This window comes from Chiloscyllium punctatum, unplaced genomic scaffold (assembly GCF_047496795.1).
Source record: "Chiloscyllium punctatum isolate Juve2018m unplaced genomic scaffold, sChiPun1.3 scaffold_289, whole genome shotgun sequence".
NCBI classification, from domain to species: Eukaryota; Metazoa; Chordata; class Chondrichthyes; order Orectolobiformes; family Hemiscylliidae; genus Chiloscyllium; species Chiloscyllium punctatum.
Window position 1 is genome coordinate 153,220 of NW_027310023.1, and position 9,281 is coordinate 162,500.

Consider the following 9,281-nt stretch of genomic DNA (forward strand, 5'->3'; position numbering starts at 1 on the left):
CCCGTGTACAGGCCGATTTTCGTGCATTTCAAACCGTGGGAAGCGGTCCAAAAGGGGATGGGAGTGAATGTGACTGCTCATACCGACCTTGGCGCTTCCGACCCGGGTAGCTCAGCCGGGTTTGACCCGGCGGTTCTGCCGACGGTCTCGCCTTCGAGGGGGGAGCGTCCCCCGTGTTCAGGCCGAATTTTGTGCATTTCGAACCGTGGGAAGTTGCCCAAAAGTCGATGGGAGTGAATGTGACTGCTCAACCCGACTTTGGCGCTTCCGAGCCGGGTAGCTCAGCCGGGTTTGACCCGGCGGTTCTGCCGACGGTCTCGTCTTCGAGGCGGGTGCCTCCCCCGTGTACAGGCCGATTTTCATGCATTTCGTACCGTGGGAAGTGGTCCAAAAGGGAATAGGGGTGGACGTGACTGCTCATACCGACATTGAGACTTGTAAGCCGTGTAGCTCGGCCGGGTTTGATCCGGCGGGTCTGCCGACGGTCTCGTCTTCGAGGCGGGTGCCTCCCCCGTGTACAGGCCGATTTTCGTGCATTTCGAACCGTGGGAAGTGGTCCAAAAGGGGATGGGGGTGGACGTGACTGCTCAACCCGACTTTGAGGCTTCTAACCCGGGTAGCTCGGCCGGGTTTGACCCGTCGATTCTGCCGATGGTCTCGTTTTGGAGGGGGGAGCCTCCCCCGTGTTCAGTCCGATTTTCGTGCATTTCGAACCGTGGGAAGTGGCCCAAAAGGGGATGGGAGTGAATGTGACTGCTCATACCGACTTTGGCGCTTCCGAGCCTGGTAGCTCAGCCGGGTTTGATCCGGCGGTTCTGCCGACGGTCTCGTCTTCGAGGCGGCTCCCTCCCCCGTGTACAGGCCGATTTTCATGCATTTGCAACGGTGGGAAGTTGCCCAAAAGGGGATGGGAGTGAATGTGACTGCTCAACCCGACTTTGGCGCTTCCGAGCCTGGTAGCTCAGCCGGGTTTGAACCGGCGGTTCTGCCGACGGTCTCGTCTTCGAGGCGGCTCCCTCCCCCGTGTACAGGCCGATTTTCGTGCATTTCGAACCGTGGGAAGTGGTCCAAAAGGGAATGGGGGTGGACGTGACTGCTCAACCCGACTCTGAGGCTTCTAACCCGGGTAGCTCGGCCGGGTTTGATCCGGCGGTTCTGCCGACGGTCTCGTCTTCGAGGCCGGTGCCTCCCCCGTGTACAGGCCGATTTTCGTGCATTTCCAACGGTGGGAAGTGGTCCAAAAGGGAATGGGGGTGGACGTGTCTGCTCATACCGACTTTGAGACTTGTAAGCCGGGTAGCTCAGCCGGGTTTGTTCCGGCGGTTCTGCCGACGGTCTCGTCATCGAGGGGGGAGCCTCCCCCGTGTCCAGGCCGATTTTCATGCATTTCCAACCGTGGGAAGTGGTCCAAAAGGGAATGGGGGTGAATGTGACTGCTCATACCGACTTTGAGACTTTTAAGCCGGGTAGCTCAGCCGGGTTTGACCCGGCGGTTCTGCCGACGGTCTCGCCTTCGAGGGGGGAGCGTCCCCCGTGTTCAGGCCGAATTTTGTGCATTTCGAACCGTGGGAAGTTGCCCAAAAGTCGATGGGAGTGAATGTGACTGCTCAACCCGACTTTGAGACTTGTAAGCCGGGTAGCTCAGCCGGGTTTGACCCGGCGGTTCTGCCGACGGTCTCGTCTTCGAGGCGGGTGCCTCCCCCGTGTACAGGCCGATTTTCATGCATTTCGTACCGTGGGAAGCGGTCCAAAAGGGGATGGGAGTGAACGTGACTGCTCATACCGACTTTGGCGCTTCCGAGCCGGGTAGCTCAGCCGGGTTTGACCCGGCGGGTCTGCCGACGGTCTCGCCTTCGAGGGGGGAGCGTCCCCCGTGTTCAGGCCGAATCTTGTGCATTTCGAACCGTGGGAAGTTGCCCAAAAGTCGATGGGAGTGAATGTGACTGCTCAACCCGACTTTGAGACTTGTAAGCCGGGTAGCTCAGCCGGGTTTGACCCGGCGGTTCTGCCGACGGTCTCGTCTTCGAGGCCGGTGCCTCCCCCGTGTACAGGCCGATTTTCGTGCATTTCCAACGGTGGGAAGTGGTCCAAAAGGGAATGGGGGTGGACGTGTCTGCTCATACCGACTTTGAGACTTGTAAGCCGGGTAGCTCAGCCGGGTTTGTTCCGGCGGTTCTGCCGACGGTCTCGTCATCGAGGGGGGAGCCTCCCCCGTGTCCAGGCCGATTTTCATGCATTTCCAACCGTGGGAAGTGGTCCAAAAGGGAATGGGGGTGAATGTGACTGCTCATACCGACTTTGAGACTTTTAAGCCGGGTAGCTCGGCCGGGTTTGACCCGGCGGTTCTGCCGACGGTCTCGTCTTCGAGGCGGGTGCCTCCCCCGTGTACAGGCCGATTTTCGTGCATTTCGAACCGTGGGAAGTGGTCTAAAAGTCGATGGGAGTGAACGTGACTGCTCAACCCGACTTTGAGACTTGTAAGCCGGGTAGCTCAGCCAGGTTTGACCCGGCGGTTCTGCCGACGGTCTCGCCTTCGAGGGCGGACCCTCCCCCGTGTACAGGCCGGTTTTCGTGCATTTCGAACCGTGGGAAGTGATCCAAAAGGGAATGGGGGTGAACGTGACTGCCCAACCCGGCTTTGAGACTTGTAAGCCGGGTAGCTCAGCCGGGTTGGACCCGGCGGTTCTGCCGACGGTCTCGACTTCGAGGCGGGTGCCTCCCCCGTGTACAGGCCGATTTTCATGCATTTGCAACGGTGGGAAGTTGCCCAAAAGTCGATGGGAGTGAATGTGACTGCTCAACCCGACTTCGAGACTTGTAAGCCGGGTAGCTCAGCCGGGTTTGACCCGGCGGTTCTGCCGACGGTCTCGCCTTCGAGGGGGGAGCCTCCCCCGTGTACAGGCCGATTTTCGTGCATTTCCAACGGTGGGAACAGGTTCAAAAGGGGATGGGAGTGATTGTGACTGCTCAACCCGACTCTAGGGCTTCTAACCCGGGTAGCCCGGCCGGGTTTGACCCGGCGGTTCTGCCGACGGTCTCGTCTTCGAGGCGGGTGCCTCCCCCGTATACAGGCCGATTTTCATGCATTTCGAACCGTGGGAAGTGGTCCAAAAGGGAATGGGGGTGGACGTGTCTGCTCATACCGACTTTGAGACTTGTAAGCCGGGTAGCTCAGCCGGGTTTGATCCGGCGGTTCTGCCGACGGTCTCGCCTTCGAGGGGGGAGCCTCCCCCGTGTTCAGTCCGATTTCCATGCATTTCCAACCGTGGGAAGTTGCCCAAAAGGGGATGGGAGTGAATGTGACTGCTCAACCCGACTTTGGCGCTTCCGAGCCGGGTAGCTCAGCCGGGTTTGACCCGGCGGTTCTGCCGACGGTCTCGTCTTCGAGGCGGGTGCCTCCCCCGTATACAGGCCGATTTTCATGCATTTCGAACCGTGGGAAGTGGTCCAAAAGGGAATGGGGGTGGACGTGTCTGCTCATACCGACTTTGAGACTTGTAAGCCGGGTAGCTCAGCCGGGTTTGATCCGGCGGTTCTGCCGACGGTCTCGCCTTCGAGGGGGGAGCCTCCCCCGTGTTCAGTCCGATTTCCATGCATTTCCAACCGTGGGAAGTTGCCCAAAAGGGGATGGGAGTGAATGTGACTGCTCAACCCGACTTTGGCGCTTCCGAGCCGGGTAGCTCAGCCGGGTTTGACCCGGCGGTTCTGCCGACGGTCTCGTCTTCGAGGCGGGTGCCTCCCCCGTGTACAGGCCGATTTTCATGCATTTGGAACCGTGGGAAGTGGTCCAAAAGGGAATGGGGGTGGACGTGACTGCTCATACCGACTTTGAGACTTGTAAGCCGGGTAGCTCAGCCGGGTTTGACCCGGCGGTTCTGCCGACGGTCTCGCCTTCGAGGGGGGAGCCTCCCCCGTGTTCAGTCCGATTTTCGTGCATTTCCCACGGTGGGAAATGGTATCTTTCATTACGGGGACAAGGGTCTGAAGCGGTGAAGTCAGTAACCGGCATAGTTAAGGAAAGGGTTCGAATTTTCTCAACAGTACGAAAAAAGTGAGCAGGGAAGCTAGAGAAGGTGTCAGTGAGTCCCAAACGAGTGAACCGCAAAACTTAGGGAAATGCCCGAAAGCGTTTTAAAGGGTGAAATCGGGAACGAGGAAATGATCGGAAAGTGCCTGAAAGTGCTAAATGAGTAAACAGAAAAACGAAGAAAAATGTTTGAAAAGAAGAAGTGAGTAACCAGGAAAACTTAGAAAAATGTTCAAAACGAAGAAATCAGTAACCAGGAAAACTTAGAAAAATGATCAAAAAGAAGAAATGAGTAACCAGGAAAACTTAGAAAAATGTTTAAAAAGAAGAAATCAGTAACCAGGAAAACTTAGGAAAATGTTTAAAAAGAAGAAATCAGTAACCAGAAAAACTGCGAAAAATGTTTAAAAAGAAGAAATGAGTAACCAGAAAAACTTAGAAAAATGTTTAAAAAGAAGAAATCAGTAACCAGGAAAACTTAGAAAAATGTTTAAAAAGAAGAAATCAGTAACCAGGAAAACTTAGAAAAATGTTATAAAAGAAGAAGTGAGTAACCAGAAAAACTTAGAAAAATGTTTAAAAAGAAGAAATCAGTAACCAGAAAAACTGCGAAAAATGTTTAAAAAGAAGAAATCAGTAACCAGACAAACTGCGAAAAATGTTTAAAAAGAAGAAATCAGTAACCAGGAAAACTTAGAAAAATGTTTAAAAAGAAGAAGTGAGTAACCAGAAAAACTTAGAAAAATGTTTAAAAAGAAGAAATCAGTAACCAGAAAAACTTAGAAAAATGTTTAAAAAGAAGAAATCAGTAACCAGAAAAACTGCGAAAAATGTTTAAAAAGAAGAAATCAGTAACCAGAAAAACTTAGAAAAATGTTTAAAAAGAAGAAGTGAGTAACCAGAAAAACTTAGAAAAATGTTTAAAAAGAAGAAATCAGTAACCAGAAAAACGGCGAAAAATGTTTAAAAAGAAGAAATCAGTAACCAGACAAACTGCGAAAAATGTTTAAAAAGAAGAAATCAGTAACCAGAAAAACTTAGAAAAATGTTTAAAAAGAAGAAATCAGTAACCAGAAAAACTTAGAAAAATGTTTCAAAAGAAGAAGTGAGTAACCAGAAAAACTTAGAAAAATGTTTAAAAAGAAGAAGTGAGTAACCAGAAAAACTTAGAAAAATGTTTAAAAAGAAGAAATCAGTAACCAGAAAAACTTAGAAAAATGTTTAAAAAGAAGAAATCAGTAACCAGAAAAACTGCGAAAAATGTTTAAAAAGAAGAAATCAGTAACCAGACAAACTGCGAAAAATGTTTAAAAAGAAGAAATCAGTAACCAGGAAAACTTAGAAAAATGTTTAAAAAGAAGAAGTCAGTAACCAGAAAAACTTAGAAAAATGTTTAAAAAGAAGAAATCAGTAACCAGAAAAACTTAGAAAAATGTTTAAAAAGAAGAAATCAGTAACCAGAAAAACTGCGAAAAATGTTTAAAAAGAAGAAATCAGTAACCAGAAAAACTTAGAAAAATGTTTAAAAAGAAGAAGTGAGTAACCAGAAAAACTTAGAAAAATGTTTAAAAAGAAGAAATCAGTAACCAGAAAAACGGCGAAAAATGTTTAAAAAGAAGAAATCAGTAACCAGACAAACTGCGAAAAATGTTTAAAAAGAAGAAATCAGTAACCAGAAAAACTTAGAAAAATGTTTCAAAAGAAGAAGTGAGTAACCAGAAAAACTTAGAAAAATGTTTAAAAAGAAGAAGTGAGTAACCAGAAAAACTTAGAAAAATGTTTAAAAAGAAGAAATCAGTAACCAGAAAAACTTAGAAAAATGTTTAAAAAGAAGAAATCAGTAACCAGAAAAACTGCGAAAAATGTTTAAAAAGAAGAAATCAGTAACCAGACAAACTGCGAAAAATGTTTAAAAAGAAGAAATCAGTAACCAGGAAAACTTAGAAAAATGTTTAAAAAGAAGAAGTGAGTAACCAGAAAAACTTAGAAAAATGTTTAAAAAGAAGAAATCAGTAACCAGAAAAACTTAGAAAAATGTTTAAAAAGAAGAAATCAGTAACCAGAAAAACTGCGAAAAATGTTTAAAAAGAAGAAATCAGTAACCAGAAAAACGGCGAAAAATGTTTAAAAAGAAGAAATCAGTAACCAGAAAAACTTAGAAAAATGTTTAAAAAGAAGAAGTGAGTAACCAGAAAAACTTAGAAAAATGTTTAAAAAGAAGAAATGAGTAACCAGAAAAACTTAGAAAAATGTTTAAAAAGAAGAAATCAGTAACCAGAAAAACTTAGAAAAATGTTTAAAAAGAAGAAATGAGTAACCAGAAAAACGGCGAAAAATGTTTAAAAAGAAGAAATCAGTAACCAGAAAAACGGCGAAAAATGTTTAAAAAGAAGAAATCAGTAACCAGACAAACTGCGAAAAATGTTTAAAAAGAAGAAATCAGTAACCAGAAAAACTTAGAAAAATGTTTCAAAAGAAGAAGTGAGTAACCAGAAAAACTTAGAAAAATGTTTAAAAAGAAGAAGTGAGTAACCAGAAAAACTTAGAAAAATGTTTAAAAAGAAGAAATCAGTAACCAGAAAAACTTAGAAAAATGTTTAAAAAGAAGAAGTGAGTAACCAGAAAAACTTAGAAAAATGTTTAAAAAGAAGAAATCAGTAACCAGAAAAACTTAGAAAAATGTTTAAAAAGAAGAAATCAGTAACCAGAAAAACGGCGAAAAATGTTTAAAAAGAAGAAATGAGTAACCAGAAAAACTTAGAAAAATGTTTAAAAAGAAGAAATCAGTAACCAGAAAAACGGCGAAAAATGTTTAAAAAGAAGAAATCAGTAACCAGAAAAACTTAGAAAAATGTTTAAAAAGAAGAAGTGAGTAACCAGAAAAACTTAGAAAAATGTTTAAAAAGAAGAAATGAGTAACCAGAAAAACTTAGAAAAATGTTTAAAAAGAAGAAATCAGTAACCAGAAAAACTTAGAAAAATGTTTAAAAAGAAGAAATGAGTAACCAGAAAAACGGCGAAAAATGTTTAAAAAGAAGAAATCAGTAACCAGAAAAACGGCGAAAAATGTTTAAAAAGAAGAAATCAGTAACCAGACAAACTGCGAAAAATGTTTAAAAAGAAGAAATCAGTAACCAGAAAAACTTAGAAAAATGTTTAAAAAGAAGAAATCAGTAACCAGGAAAACTTGGAAAAAAACACTTAGAAAAATTTTCAGCAAAGTGTGAAAAATATTCTAAGTGTCAGCGGAGGAAAATGCTGAAGCATCGGGAAAGATTCGCAAACTTACACCGAACATGTGCTCCGAAGTGCCGGAGGAATTGGGTGAATTGAGCCCGGCAAATGGCCAGCTGTCGTTTTGTGCCTGCAGCCCGAAAACTTTAACTTTGTCTGTCGCGGAAGTCCGGACCGAGAAAAATCCAAACGGTTTTGACCGGACCGAGTTCCAGACCGATGCAGTCAAATTTGGAATTCAGACCCATTCAGTGCCACTTGTAGTTTTTCCGCAGTGAGGTTGGCGGGGTACCCGGAGATATATGGGAACACGATTTTTAGAACAAAATGGCGGCGCGGGACCGTTCTGAAAGGCATCCGAAAAACGGTTCCACGGGCATAGCACTTTAATGACAGGTATGAGTGCATGCCGGAGAGCTCTTGGAAGTCGAATTTTTGACACTTTGTCAATTTTTTGACAGATTTGACAAACTCTTTCTGTCTGTTCTAAGAGTCAGTCAGAGACTTGTGCGGCGGTCTTTTGACACTATTGGAGGGCGGGCAAACCCCACGTTGACTCCGGCCGTCCCTCCACAGGCGCTCGTGTCCAAAATGAAGGCGAGAGACGCGAGTGGCCTGGTTCCCTTGGGTGTTGCCAAGAAGGCTGCGGGCTGACCGTTGCCTGAGCACTCCCTAAAGCCTCTTGTGATGAGAGCAGACCTCGCCTGCCGCACGACCGGCTCTGGGAGTCGTTGGGCCGCTATTTGTGAATAGTCTGGTCCTCCTCTGCCACCCGGACAAGCGCGATGGCTCTGCCGCCCTGCGGTGCTCGTCACCCAGGTTTGGGGAACACGATACTCGTAACAAAAATAAAAGGCGGCTCGGGACCTGCAGGCGAAAGGGGTCCCGTGGTGCTAAGCACGTCGACTTCGGGTCTCGGTGCAAGCCGGAGAGCTCACGGAAGTCTAAAGTTTTCGGCACGTGGTCGAATCTTTTCAAAGGCTTACCCGGCTCTTTCCGTCCATTCTGAGAGTAAGTCAGAGGCCGGTGCGGAGGTCTCTTGACAATCGGAGGGGGTGGTGGCCCTCCGCAGGCGCTCGTGTCGAAAATGAAGGCGAGAGACGCGAGTGGCCTGGTTCCCCTGGGTGTTGCCAGGAAGGCTGCGGGCTGACCCTTGCCTGAGCACTCCCTAAAGCCTCTTGTGATGAGAGCAGACCTCGCGCGCCGCACGACCGGCTCTGGGAGTCGTTGGGCCGCTATCTGTGAATAGTCTGGTCCTCCTCTGCCACCCGGCCAAGTGCGATGGCTCTGCCGCCCTGCGGTGCTCGTCACGCAGGTATGGGGCACACGATGCTCGTAACAGCAAATAAAGGCGGCTCGGGACCTGCAGGCGAAAGGGGTCCCGTGGTGCTTAGCACGTCGACTTCGGGTCTCGGTGCAAGCCGGAGAGCTCACGGAAGTCTAAAGTTTTCGGCACGTGGTCGAATCTTTTGAAAGGCTTACCCGGCTCTTTCCGTCCATTCTGAGAGTCAGTCAGAGGCCGGTGCGGCGGTCTATTGACGACCGGAGGCTCCCATGGGTGTTGCGATGAGGGTGGAGGGCACAGAACCTTGCCTTAGCACTCCCTAATAAAGCCTCTTGTGAAGAGAGCAGACCTCGCGCGCCGCACGACCGGCTCTGGGAGTCGTTGGGCCGCTATCTGTGAATAGTCTGGTCCTCCTCTGCCACCCGGCCAAGTGCGATGGCTCTGCCGCCCTGCGGTGCTCGTCACGCAGGTATGGGGCACACGATGCTCGTAACAGCAAATAAAGGCGGCTCGGGACCTGCAGGCGAAAGGGGTCCCGTGGTGCTTAGCACGTCGACTTCGGGTCTCGGTGCAAGCCGGAGAGCTCACGGAAGTCTAAAGTTTTCGGCACGTGGTCGAATCTTTTGAAAGGCTTACCCGGCTCTTTCCGTCCATTCTGAGAGTCAGTCAGAGGCCGGTGCGGCGGTCTATTGACGACCGGAGGCTCCCATGGGTGTTGCGATGAGGGTGGAGGGC